The following is a 13,724-nucleotide window of genomic DNA, read 5'->3' as shown; positions in this document are numbered from 1 at the left end:
GCCCCATCATTGGTATCAGTGGGAGGAATAGTGCCCCATCATTGGTATCAGTGGGAGGAATAGTGCCCCATCATTGGTATCAGTGGGAGGAATAGTGTCCCATCATTGGTATCAGTGGGAGGAATAGTGCCCCATCATTGGTGTCAGTGGGAGTTATAGTGCCCCGTCATTGGTGTCAGTGGGAGGAATAGTGCCCCATCATTGGTGTCAGTGGGAGGAATAGTGTCCCATCATTGGTGTCAGTGGGAGGAATAGTGTCCCATCATTGGTGTCAGTGGAAGGAATAGTGCCCCATCATTGGTGTCAGTGGAAGGAATAGTGCCCCATCATTGGTGTTAGTGGGAGGAATAGTGCCTCACCATTGGTGTCAGTGGAAGGAATAGTGCCCCATCATTGGTGTCAGTGGGAGGAATAGTGCCCCATCATTGGTGTTAGTGGGAGGAATAGTGCCCCATCATTGGTGTCAGTGGAAGGAATAGTGCCCCATCATTGGTATCAGTGGGAGGAATAGTGCCCCATCATTGGTATCAGTGGGAGGAATAGTGCCCCATCATTGGTGTCAGTGGAAGGAATAGTGCCCCACCATTGGTATCAGTGGGAGGAATAGTGCCCCATCATTGGTATCAGTGGGAGGAATAGTGCCCCATCATTGGTGTCAGTGGGAGGAATAGTGCCCCATCATTGGTATCAGTGGGAGGAATAGTGCCCCATCATTGGTGTCAGTGGAAGGAATAGTGCCCCATCATTGGTATCAGTGGGAGGAATAGTGCCCCATCATTGGTATCAGTGGGAGGAATAGTGCCCCATCATTGGTGTCAGTGGAAGGAATAGTGTCCCATCATTGGTGTCAGTGGGAGGAATAGTGCCCCATCATTGGTGTCAGTGGGAGGAATAGTGCCCCATCATTGGTGTCAGTGGAAGGAATAGTGCCCCATCATTGGTGTCAGTGGGAGGAATAGTGCCCCATCATTGGTGTCAGTGGGAGGAATAGTGCCCCATCATTGGTGTCAGTGGGAGGAATAGTGCCCCATCATTGGTGTCAGTGGGAGGAATAGTGACCCATCATTGGTGTCAGTGGGAGGAATAGTGCCCCATCATTGGTATCACTGGGAGGAATAGTGCCCCATCATTGGTGTCAGTGGGAGGAATAGTGCCCCATCATTGGTGTCACTGGGAGGAATAGTGCCCCATCATTGGTGTCAGTGGGAGGAATAGTGCTCCATCATTGGTGTCAGTGGAAGGAATAGTGCTCCATCATTGGTGTCAGTGGGAGGAATAGTGTCCCATCATTGGTGTCAGTGGGGGGAATAGTGCCCCATCATTGGTGTCAGTGGGGGGAATAGTGCCCCATCATTGGTATCAGTGGGAGGAATAGTGCCCCATCATTGGTATCAGTGGGAGGAATAGTGCCCCATCATTGGTGTCAGTGGGAGGAATAGTGCCCCATCATTGGTGTCAGTGGGAGGAATAGTGCCCCATCATTGGTGTCAGTGGGAGGAATAGTGACCCATCATTGGTGTCAGTGGGAGGAAAAGTGCCCCATCATTGGTGTCAGTGGGAGGAATAGTGCCCCATCATTGTCATTGTGCCCCATCATTGGTGTCAGTTAGAGGAATAGTGCCCCATCATTGGTGTCAGTGAGAGGAATAGTGCCCCATCATTGGTGTCAGTGGGAGGAATAGTGCCCCATCATTGGTGTCAGTGGGAGGAATAGTGCCCCATCATTGGTGTCAGTGGGGGGAATAGTGCCCCATCATTGGTGTCAGTGGGGGGAATAGTGCCCCATCATTGGTATCAGTGGGAGGAATAGTGCCCCATCATTGGTATCAGTGGGAGGAATAGTGCCCCATCATTGGTATCAGTGGGAGGAATAGTGCCCCATCATTGGTATCAGTGGGAGGAATAGTGCCCCATCATTGGTATCAGGGGGAGGAATAGTGCCCCATCATTGGTATCAGTGGGAGGAATAGTGCCCCATCATTGGTATCAGTGGGAGGAATAGTGCCCCATCATTGGTATCAGGGGGAGGAATAGTGCCTCATCATTGGTGTCAGTGGGGGGAATAGTGCCCCATCATTGGTGTCAGTGGGGGGGAATAGTGCCTTATCATTGGTGTCAGTTAGAGGAATAGTGCCCCATCATTTATAATTGTGCCCCATCATAAGGGTTGAATGAAGCAAGCACAGGGCCTCAGTTTGGTATCCGTTGAACTTGGAGATGAGATTTATTATGGGACTCGGAGGGGAGATTCTGAGAGGTGATGTAATACTTTCTCTGGATTGGTTGGACAGAAGTGTCGGCCGTGTTCATTGGAAGATTCCATTCACTGTCATTATAGATCTGTTCTCAGAAGGCTGACGTCATACAATACTCCTCTACAACATGCTCAGATTCTTCTTCTGATGGAGACTTGTCCTCTCCGCTGTGTGATCTCATCATTGTCACAATATCTTCATATACTCCGTACAGCTCTGCATTACCCAGCAATGTCCACTAGATGTCCCCATAGCGCTCCCGATCTCACCTGATGCTAATGCTCTCCATAGAAATGGCAACACTAAAGACAGAAGCAATTGCAATATTATTATTATTATCAGCAATCAGCAACTGTTTCCCGGGTCCTGAGCAAACAAATTATAGAAATGGTGATAGAAAAAAGATGTAAACTGCCTTTTGACTGCCGTGGCGAAGGTCTAAATCACCTCCAAGACTCCCTCCAATCATGTGATTGCTCTGAATCACGGCATTCGGGGCGGCTGATTGCTGTGGAAAGTTCGGCTTCATTTGATTGTTTTTAATATTGGAAATGGATAAAAAGTAGAAGAAGTTTATGTCCAGCATACAGATCCCCTCAGATGTCAGAATGATTAATATACACGATTTATATGGCACCAACCGTGTACACAGAGCTCTACTATATAAAAGGAGATAAATATATAGAGGGTATATATACAGATATAATTCAGTATATGAAGGTTAGAAGAGTCCTGCTTGTTTTGATAGCTGACAATCTAAAAGGGATGGGCGAGTGATAAGAGAGGTGATAAATAACTGAGTGGGGATGAGTTGATGAGAAAGTAGTTTATTGGGTGGAGGGATGGGCTTCCCTGAAGAGATGAATTTTCAGGGATCTCCTAACGGTGGTCAGAGTAGGAGATAAATTGGGGTGAAGAGTTGACAAGGATGGGAGAGGCTCAGGAGAAGTCCTGGAGGGGAGTATGGAAGAAGGTGACGAGGGACCTACAGAGTAGGAGGAGAGAAGATGGTTTGGGTGATATTTGAGATGAGATCGGTGATGTATCTTGGAGGAGAGTTGTAAATTGCTGCATATGTTGTGAGTATTTTGAATTGTATTTTCTGGGTGAGCAGAGGCCAGTGGAGGGATTGGCAGAGAGGGGTGCAGGACACTGAATGGAGACCAATAGAGGGATTGGTAGAGAGGGGTGGAGGACACTGAATGGAGACCAGTGGAGGGATTGGTAGAGAGAGGTGGAGGACACTGAATGGAGACCAGTGGAGGGATTGGTACAGAGGGGTGGAGGACACTGAATGGAGACCAGTGGTGAGATTGGTAGAGAGGGGTGGAGGACACTGAATAGAGGCCAGTGGAGTGATTGGTAGAGAGGGGTGGAGGACACTGAATGGAGACCAGTGGAGGGATTGGTAGAGATGGGTGGAGGACACTGAATGGAGGCCAGTGGAGGGATTGGCAGAGAGGGGTGGAGGACACTGAATGGAGACCAATAGAGGGATTGGTAGAGAGGGGTGGAGGACACTGAATGGAGACCAGTGGAGGGATTGGTAGAGAGGGGTGGAGGACACTGAATGGAGACCAGTGGAGGGATTGGTAGAGAGGGGTGGAGGACACGGAATGGAGACCAGTGGAGGGATTGGTAGAGAGGGGTGGAGGACACTGAGTGGAGACCAGTGGAGGGATTGGTAGAGAGGGGTGGAGGACACTGAATGGAGATCAGTGGAGGGATTGGCAGAGAGGGGTGGAGGACACTGAATGGAGACCAGTGGAGGGATTGGTACAGAGGGGTGGAGGACACTGAATGGAGACCAGTGGAGGGATTGGTAGAGAGGGGTGGAGGACACTGAATGGAGACCAGTGGAGGGATTGGTAGAGAGGGGTGGAGGACACTGAATGGAGACCAGTGGAGGGATTGGTAGAGAGAGGTGGAGGACACTGAATGGAGACCAGTGGAGGGATTGGTAGAGAGGGGTGGAGGACACGGAATGGAGACCAGTGGAGGGATTGGCAGAGAGGGGTGGAGGACACTGAATGGAGACCAGTGGAGGGATTGGTAGAGAGAGGTGGAGGACACTGAATGGAGACCAGTGGAGGGATTGGCAGAGAGGGGTGGAGGACACTGAATGGAGAGAGGTGGAGGACACTGAATGGAGACCAGTGGAGGGATCGGTAGAGAGGGGTGGAGGACACTGAATGGAGACCAGTGGAGGGATTGGTAGAGAGGGGTGGAGGACACTGAATGGAGACCAGTGGAGGGATTGGCAGAGAGGGGTGGAGGACACTGAATGGAGACCAGTGGAGGGATTGGCAGAGAGGGGTGGAGGACACTGAATGGAGACCAGTGGAGGGATTGGTAGAGAGGGGTGGAGGACACTGAATGGAGACCAGTGGAGGAATTGGTAGAGAGGGGTGGAGGACACTGAATGGAGACCAGTGGAGGGATTGGTAGAGAGGGGTGGAGGACACTGAATGGAGACCAGTGGAGGGATTGGTAGGGAGGGGTGGAAGACACTGAATGGAGGTCAGTGGAGGGATTGGTAGAGAGGGGTGGAAGACACTGAATGGAGGTCAGTGGAGGGATTGGTAGAGAGGGGTGGAGGACACTGAATGGAGACCAGTGGAGGGATCGGTGGAGGGATTGGTAGAGAGGGATGGAGGACACTGAATGGAGACCAGTGGAGGGATTGGTAGAGAGGGGTGTAGGACACTGAATGGAGATCAGTGGAGGGATTGGTAGAGAGGGGTGGAGGACACTGAATGGAGATCAGTGGAGGGATCGGTAGAGAGGGGTGGAGGACACTGAATGGAGATCAGTGGAGGGATTGGTAGAGAGGGGTAGAGGACACTGAATGGAGATCAGTGGAGGGATTGGTAGAGAGGGGTGGAGGACACTGAATGGAGACCAGTGGAGGGATTGGTAGAGAGGGGTGGAGGACACTGAATGGAGACCAGTGGTGGGATTGGCAGAGAAGGGTGGAGGACACTGAATGGAGAATAGTGGAGGGATTGGCAGAGAGGGGTGGAGGACACTGAATGGAGACCAGTGGAGGGATTGGTAAAGAGGGGTGGAGGACACTGAATGGAGACCAGTGGAGGGATTGGTAGAGAGGGGTGGAGGACACTGAATGGAGACCAGTGGAGGGATTGTTAGGCCTCGTTCACATGGGGTGATTAGCTCTGTGCTCCATTCAGTTCCCTCTTTTCCTGGCACAGGATGTAGAGGTGTTGTGTCCATCCTCATACCAACGTCCCATTGATGTCTATGGGGACACGGATACAGCCATTGTGTCCCAGTATGACATGCTGGTTGGGGTCCCCGGACGCACACAGGGTGAGTTTTGTATCGCACATTTGGGGACTTTTTTTCAGACAAAGCTCCTCCTGAGGATTAATCTCACTTAAGCAGCATTCCCGTTAAACTTGTGCAGTTTCTACGATCGTAAGGGACAATCTTCCCAAGTCAGTGACAGTTAAAACAAATACAGAAGGCTTTCCGGCCCATTCATTGTGATAGAAATGGAATCTCCATGGGAGGGGGATTAGTGTAAGACACATCATCCAACAAATACAGACGATCGCACACACATTGCAGTTAGTTTTTATTTATTGTTTTATTATTTTTTCTATTACTTTTGTATCATTAGTTTTGGTAACTTTGTATGTAAAAGGTGCACCAGAAACAATAGAGATCTATTAAACGCACGAGACACGGGGGGGGATACATTTCTACTTTTTGTCTGCTGTAAGATAAGTTACTTAAAATGTATCTAAACTCAAAAACAACATGCTTGAAGCGGTGGCTGCTTTAGTTTTATTTTTCTTGTGATCCCACCAATAACACCCTTCCTGTCCTATAGGGATCGCTCTCTGTTCTGTATCTATGGAGGAGAATGTTACACTAGTCAGCATTTCCCGATACAAGGTTATCCGGAGGGTCCTGGCCTCCCGACGGGGTCGCTGTGGTGTGTGTGTTGATGTGCGATGTCTGTCCCCCGACTAATCTGCCAGTTTTCCTTTCTTACAGAGCTGTCATATAAAAAATAATTACATCCTGAAGGTAGCCCCTTTCTGATTGGCCTTTTCTTCACCCCCCTAATTCACCTCGGTCACACACTGTGTTCTTGTGCTGTGTTTTCTTTTCATTCTATCAGTGAAGGTTGATCACGCTGGGATGAGGAATTCACCGTCACCTCCGCCACATTCGATCGTTATGTCTAAGCGGTAATGAAAGGACGAGCCGTGTCGGCTCTGATCGCAGACCGGGAAGAGATTGGAGTAAATGTTACATTGTGGCCGGGGGGGGGGGGGGGGGGGGGGGGGTGATTGTTACCATTGCTTGGATAACACCGCATATTATACCCACGGGGGGGGGGGGGCGGTAATACAATCTCATACTACAACCCCAGGTCTAGAAAAGTTTGGGGCACTGTGTAAAAATCTACATCAAAACAGAATGCAGAGTGATCTGCAAATGTCATAAACCCGGATTTTACTCACAATAAAAAATGGAAAACCCATCAAATTTACCATTTTAGGGAAAAAAAAAGGAAATTGATGGCAGCAACAAGTCTCAAAAAAGTTGGGGCGGAGCCATGTTTAGCTCGGTGTATCCTACCCTCTTCTTTTACCAAGACTCTGTAAATGTTTGGGAACTGAGGAGACCAGTTTCTGGAGTTTTGGGAGAGGAAGGTTGTCCCATTCTTGCCTGATATCGGATTCTAACTGCTCAACATTCCTGGGTCTTCTTTGTTGTATTTTTCCTTCAGTTGGTGAAAGGTCTGGACTGCAGGCAGCCAGTGAAACCCCCGGACTCTTCTACTAGGAAGCCATGCTGCTGTCGTAGATGCAGTATGCAGTTTAGCATTGTCCTGCTGAACTATGCAAGGCCTTCCCTGAAAAAGACGCCCTCTGGATGGAAGCGTATGCTGCTCTAACACCTGGATTCATCTTTCAGCATTGATGGTGCCTTTCCAGGTGTGAAGCTGCTCATTCCATACACACTAATTGCCCCCCCTTCACAGCTTTTTCACAGATTGTTGAACCTCTGCCCATCTTTACTTCTCACACTCTGACTCTCTAAGATGCTCTTTTTATACTCAATTATGTTACTGACCTGTTGCCAGTTAACCTAATTTGCTGCAAAATGTTCTTCCAGCTCTTCATTGTTAGTACCACTTAATTTGCCAGCTTTTTGTTGCTCCGCCCCAACTTTTTTGAGACGTGTTGCTGCCATGAATTTCACAATCTTGTTTTTTGTTTTTTTTTTTCTTCCCATGGTCCATTATCTCAGTATAGACATTTGATATGTTTTCTTTTTTCTGTTCTGAATAAAATGAGTTTGAGATCTGCAGATCACTGCATTGTTTTTATGTAGATATTACACGGCGCCCCAACTTTTTTTGGAATTGGGGTTGTACAATAACCCTGAACACGTCTGCCTTCAGAAATTGGCACCATGTAACAAAAAGGGCGAAATTTATATCTTTTTTGTACTTTATTTGTATCGTATTTTATCTAGTTTCAGTTTCTGATACTGAGAATGACTCCATTGTACTATAAATGTAGATGAATGAATACAATCAGTATAATAATCTTGTCAAGGTCTATTTTTCTGAGTCTGACCGCAACCCCCCCCCCCCCCCTCCCCCCCGAATGATCTTCCTTTGTATGCCCACCTACTGGCATTATGTCTTCTTCCTAATATTACTGTCGTTATAAATTTCGCCTGTTTTATTCCCCCATTTTCCTCATAACCTCTTGCACGCTCCGCCCTTGTATGTTCCGTCTATTTTGTCTTTTTTGGAATGACCCACAGACAAAATCGTTTAATTTTCAGCGAAAAAGCACACCAGTTATGTATGGAGCTGATCCATACAACTGACATATATACTCTCCCCGTGTTTCATGTGTGTGGGTGTGTGGAGTATATATGATCTCCCCTATGGCATGCTGTGCAGCGTTTTGCTCTCTCAGGGACATATGATTGCCTCCAGTTGGGGAGAATGACATCTACACTCTGCATGTCCAGGCTTGCTGGATGTGAATGGGCATGTCCTCCGTATGAGGTGTACAGACTGTGCAATGAATCTGATGTCATAACCCAACTTTCTCTCCGTTAACCCCTTCCTTTACTAGCTGTGTGTGTGTGTACCGTATGGTTCAGATGCCGTATGGAGGAGGAGGGGCATTCTGGGAGGTCCTATGGACGTTGTATGCAGACACTAGGAGGGGCCATGTCATGTTCTTCTAGCTGTTATAAAAGTAGATTTTGGAATTTAAAAAGTTATTTAATAATAAAACAATGGAAAAAATTTTGTATAAAGAGCAGCTGCTAAACCGTGAGGGACACACAGAAACAGATAAACAATACAAAGTAGCATCGCTGACCAAAACCTGACCAAATAAGTGTAAAAATGAAAAATAAAAAATATAGAAACTAAATAAAAAAGAATAAAGAATAAAAAAAGAATAACACCTCTTGATGACAGTGTACCTCCACCACATGAATTGTGCGCTTACCAGAAGGCAAGCTTTAAGGAGTCTGCGGGCTAATTACCCTGCCAGGGCCTTTATCCAAAAGGAAGATGGTTATCCCCCATTAGTATTTGGAAGGAGCTTGTGAAGAGTACCAAATAGCATGGAATACTTGAGCATCAGCCACCAAGGAGTAAGTTCAGGTATTACCCAGAAAATATAAAGAGAGACTCCATAGTGCATACCGTACCACAAAGGATCATCCCACGAGACGACGTCAGATTGTGACGAAAAGCGCGTAGGGAGGCAGACGTGCTGGCGTCATCACGCTTTCTCAGTGGACGGGTGTTCGCTTGCTGGCAATCTTTTTATTCCAATAAATCTTTTGTGGTAGTTTTTTTTTAAATAAAAATCACAAACGTTCTTATACTTACCTGCTCTGTGTAAGGGTTTTGCGCAGAGCAGCCCTGATCCTCCTCTTCTGGGGTGCCCCACCGGCGCTCCAGGCCCCTCCTCTTCAGGTGCCTCCACGGAAAGCCGCTTTCTCTGAGGGCAACCGTGCGGGGCCGCTCCCGAGTCCCACTACTGCGTCTATTGACTCAGATATTGGGACTCGGCCCCACCCCCCTGCGTCACTGGATTTGATTGACAGCCGTGAGAGCCAATGGCTCCTGCTGCTATCAATCTGTCCAATGAGCAGAGAGACAGCGACAGGAGCTGCTGCACTCGTGCACATTGCTGGATCGTGTTGGGCTAAGGTAAGAAAAAAGGGGGGGGGGGGTTCTGGGGGGAGCTGTAGTACAGAAGTTTTTTTTTACCCTAATACATTCTTGAGGCTTTACAACCACTTTAAATTTAGTCTTCTAGTTTCTCAAAGTAATTATCAAATCATAGTTTATCAATCAGGTTATTTGTGCTGAGTTTGGAGCCACCCGCGGGGAAATGGGATCACCTGTAGAGTGTGTGTCCTGATCTGAAGGTCATGAGAATGCGATCGATGGATGATGATCAGCCGATCTATTATGATCTGTGGTGGGCTGATGTTCAGAAGAGAGCGCTCCATTTTCTCTCTGAACTTCCCCTTTTTATTCCTAAAATTCTTTTATCCAAGGACTAGCCTAGAGGGTGTAGTTTAAAATATTTACTTGTAACTGATTGGGAAATAATATTACCAATTAATAGCATGTTTACAGAAGCAGTGAATTCACTAGATGGCGCTCTAAGACTAGGAATCCCTATATTAGGTCTTCTGGGAAAAAAATGGATTTATTCAGGTCAATCTATATGGGATATAATCTTTTATCCTTCGAATAATCTAGATATCTTATTTCTAGGATGCCTTGGTATATTCCTCGAGGTGCGCTATTTTGTGTGATATTGTTCTTTATTGTACTATAATTTTAATCGTGTGATGTTTGTGATAGAGTTTGTGATTTATCCAGAGATCGATTCTTTATTCCTCACCCAAGGATCTCTGTATGAATCTTCCACCATCATTTCTCCATCCTACTTCTGAGACATTTATATTGTGAAAACACAACAAACTTCTATCTGGAAAAGAAACCGGAATACATCTGTATCTAGGATAAATATATATCATAGATATCATAGGATTATAATACAATCTGTTACTTAAAATACTATTACAGGAAGTACTCAGCATTATATATATGATTACAGAGAGTCCTTCAGGTTTGTGATCCAAATTATTTTGATATGATTGATAAGTCATTTTCCTTCACCTTCTCATATCAGATCTTCCGCCTGTCAATAATTCACCGAATATCTGTACAGTTCTGATTCTGGACAATGCAGAAAGCCGATAATATAGAGGAAACTCAGCACAGGGATGGTGAGAACCCCTCATAATGGGCACAGCGGGTGTACAGACCCGGGAACTCAGCACAGGGATGGTGGGAACCCCTCATAATGGGCACAGCGGGTGTACAGACCCAGGAACTCAGCACAGGGATGGTGAGAACCCCTCATAATGGGCACAGCGGGTGTACAGACCCGGGAACTCAGCACAGGGATGGTGAGAACCCCTCATAATGGGCACAGCGGGTGTACAGACCAGGAACTCAGCACAGGGATGGTGAGAACCCCTCATAATGGGCACAGTGGGTGTACAGACCCGGGAAGTCAGCACAGGGATGGTGAGAACCCCTCATAATGGGCACAGCGGGTGTACAGACCCGGGAACTCAGCACAGGGATGGTGAGAACCCCTCATAATGGGCACAGCGGGTGTACAGACCCGGGAACTCAGCACAGGGATGGTGGGAACCCCTCATAATGGGCACAGCGGGTGTACAGACCCAGGAACTCAGCACAGGGATGGTGAGAACCCCTCATAATGGGCACAGCGGGTGTACAGACCCGGGAACTCAGCACAGGGATGGTGAGAACCCCTCATAATGGGCACAGTGGGTGTACAGACCCGGGAAGTCAGCACAGGGATGGTGAGAACCCCTCATAATGGGCACAGCGGGTGTACAGACCCGGGAACTCAGCACAGGGATGGTGGGAACCCCTCATAATGGGCACAGCGGGTGTACAGACCCGGGAACTCAGCACAGGGATGGTGGGAACCCCTCATAATGGGCACAGCGGGTGTACAGACCCGGGAACTCAGCACAGGGATGGTGGGAACCCCTCATAATGGGCACAGCGGGTGTACAGACCCAGGAACTCAGCACAGGGATGGTGAGAACCCCTCATAATGGGCACAGCGGGTGTACAGACCCGGGAACTCAGCACAGGGATGGTGGGAACCCCTCATAATGGGCACAGCGGGTGTACAGACCCGGGAACTCAGCACAGGGATGGTGAGAACTCCTCATAATGGGCACAGCGGGTGTACAGACCCGGGAACTCAGCACAGGGATGGTGGGAACCCCTCATAATGGGCACAGCGGGTGTACAGACCTGGGAACTCAGCACAGGGATGGGGGGAACCCCTCATAATGGGCACAGCGGGTGTACAGACCTGGGAACTCAGCACAGGGATGGTGGGAACCCCTCATAATGGGCACAGCGGGTGTACAGACCCGGGAACTCAGCACAGGGATGGTGGGAACCCCTCATAATGGGCACAGCGGGTGTACAGACCCGGGAACTCAGCACAGGGATGGTGGGAACCCCTCATAATGGGCACAGCGGGTGTACAGACCCAGGAACTCAGCACAGGGATGGTGAGAACCCCTCATAATGGGCACAGCGGGTGTACAGACCCGGGAACTCAGCACAGGGATGGTGAGAACTCCTCATAATGGGCACAGCGGGTGTACAGACCCGGGAACTCAGCACAGGGATGGTGGGAACCCCTCATAATGGGCACAGCGGGTGTACAGACCCGGGAACTCAGCACAGGGATGGTGGGAACCCCTCATAATGGGCACAGCGGGTGTACAGACCCCAGAACTCAGCACAGGGATGGTGAGAACCCCTCATAATGGGCACAGCGGGTGTACAGACCCGGGAACTCAGCACAGGGATGGTGGGAACCCCTCATAATGGGCACAGCGGGTGTACAGACCCGGGAACTCAGCACAGGGATGGGGGGAACCCCTCATAATGGGCACAGCGGGTGTACAGACCGGGAACTCAGCACAGGGATGGGGGGAACCCCTCATAATGGGCACAGCGGGTGTACAGACCCGGGAACTCAGCACAGGGATGGTGGAACCCCTCATAATGGGCACAGCGGGTGTACAGACCCGGGAACTCAGCACAGGGATGGTGGGAACCCCTCATAATGGGCACAGCGGGTGTACAGACCCGGGAACTCAGCACAGGGATGGGGGGAACCCCTCATAATCACTGCAGGTGGCAGAGATTGTGAAACTATCAATAGTCCTCAAGAGATGGAAGTAATTGATAGGGTTGAACACTGAATTATTGGGCACTTATGTCTGATGGTTGGTCTGTCTGAGACACTGACGTTGTCCTTGTTGTTGTGTTTGTTGTCCTTCTCCCGGTGCTGCTCCTGGGGGGGGGGTTTACTCTCAGGAAATCTACTAAACGTTGAGCGGTATTTACCATTATAGTGTTTGTCCACAAGGTGGCAGCACAGTTCAAGCAATGTGTTGTGCATAGAATAGATAATCCCAGTACAGCCAGTATCTGAATTATGGTCCATTAACTGGTCCTTTATGTCAATCGGCTATACAAATGAGTGGAGTAATAAATGTGTATCCTCCGGCCAGACTTTTCCCTCTCTCTGTTGATTAATTTCTTTCTGTGAATCTACAGCTACAGTGTATCCATCCAGTCACATTCCCAGTCGTAGCATTTGTCTTATGACTTTCAGATTTCCAATATTTCTGTCTTTAGTTGTCCTCTATACATAAAGCAGTGCAGTCAGTATCCCTGCTGAACGGATGAAAGGATAAGACACACAGACTGCATGCAATGATCAGATTAAGCAGTCTGATTTAGATTTATATTGGGAGGAGAGGACAGCCAATCACAGTGCAGCATTACTGGGCAGGAAATAGAGTCAGAAAACACACAGACAAAATAAAAGCATTTTTAGTAGTGTGGGGGAGGGTTAGGAAATGTCTGTAACTTCCCGTCCTGGTGGCACCTGCTTTTTCATTTCTTCTACAGGTGTCACAAGGACAGGAAGTGAGTGAAAATCTTCCGAATGGGGTCACAGGCAGAGAGGAAAACCCTTCCATACTTCCATCCAGTCTTATTGTATAGTTGAGGATGATGTTCCCTGTTCCTCGCTCCAGCCCTCTATCACTTCATCATTTATTTTAAACAGTTGTGTTGCTAATTGCTGAATTTTTTTCCATCTAAGTGATGCCTGCAGAGGATTCTGGAAGGTCAGTGATCTGCTGGTGAATGGTTTGATAACTTCCACTGTTACCATAGACACCACTTGTTTTGCTAATTCTTGTAGTGAAGCAAAGGAATCAATCCAGTAATATAATAATGTGTATTACTAAACAAGAATACTTTGTATACAAACTATTTACAGTTCCAGGAAA

General features: G+C 48.2%; 1 protein-coding gene across 1 annotated transcript in view; it reads right to left on the bottom strand.

The window, feature by feature from the left end:
* LOC141114265 (protein kinase C alpha type-like) overlaps positions 1–13,724 on the bottom strand; it is a 230,229-nt gene that overhangs the window by 64,793 nt on the left and 151,712 nt on the right. The gene's annotated exons all lie outside the window — the stretch shown is intronic.

Source organism: Aquarana catesbeiana, linkage group LG12, assembly GCF_042186555.1.
Source record: "Aquarana catesbeiana isolate 2022-GZ linkage group LG12, ASM4218655v1, whole genome shotgun sequence".
Taxonomy (NCBI): domain Eukaryota; kingdom Metazoa; phylum Chordata; class Amphibia; order Anura; family Ranidae; genus Aquarana; species Aquarana catesbeiana.
This window is presented reverse-complemented; position numbering and strand designations above follow the sequence as displayed.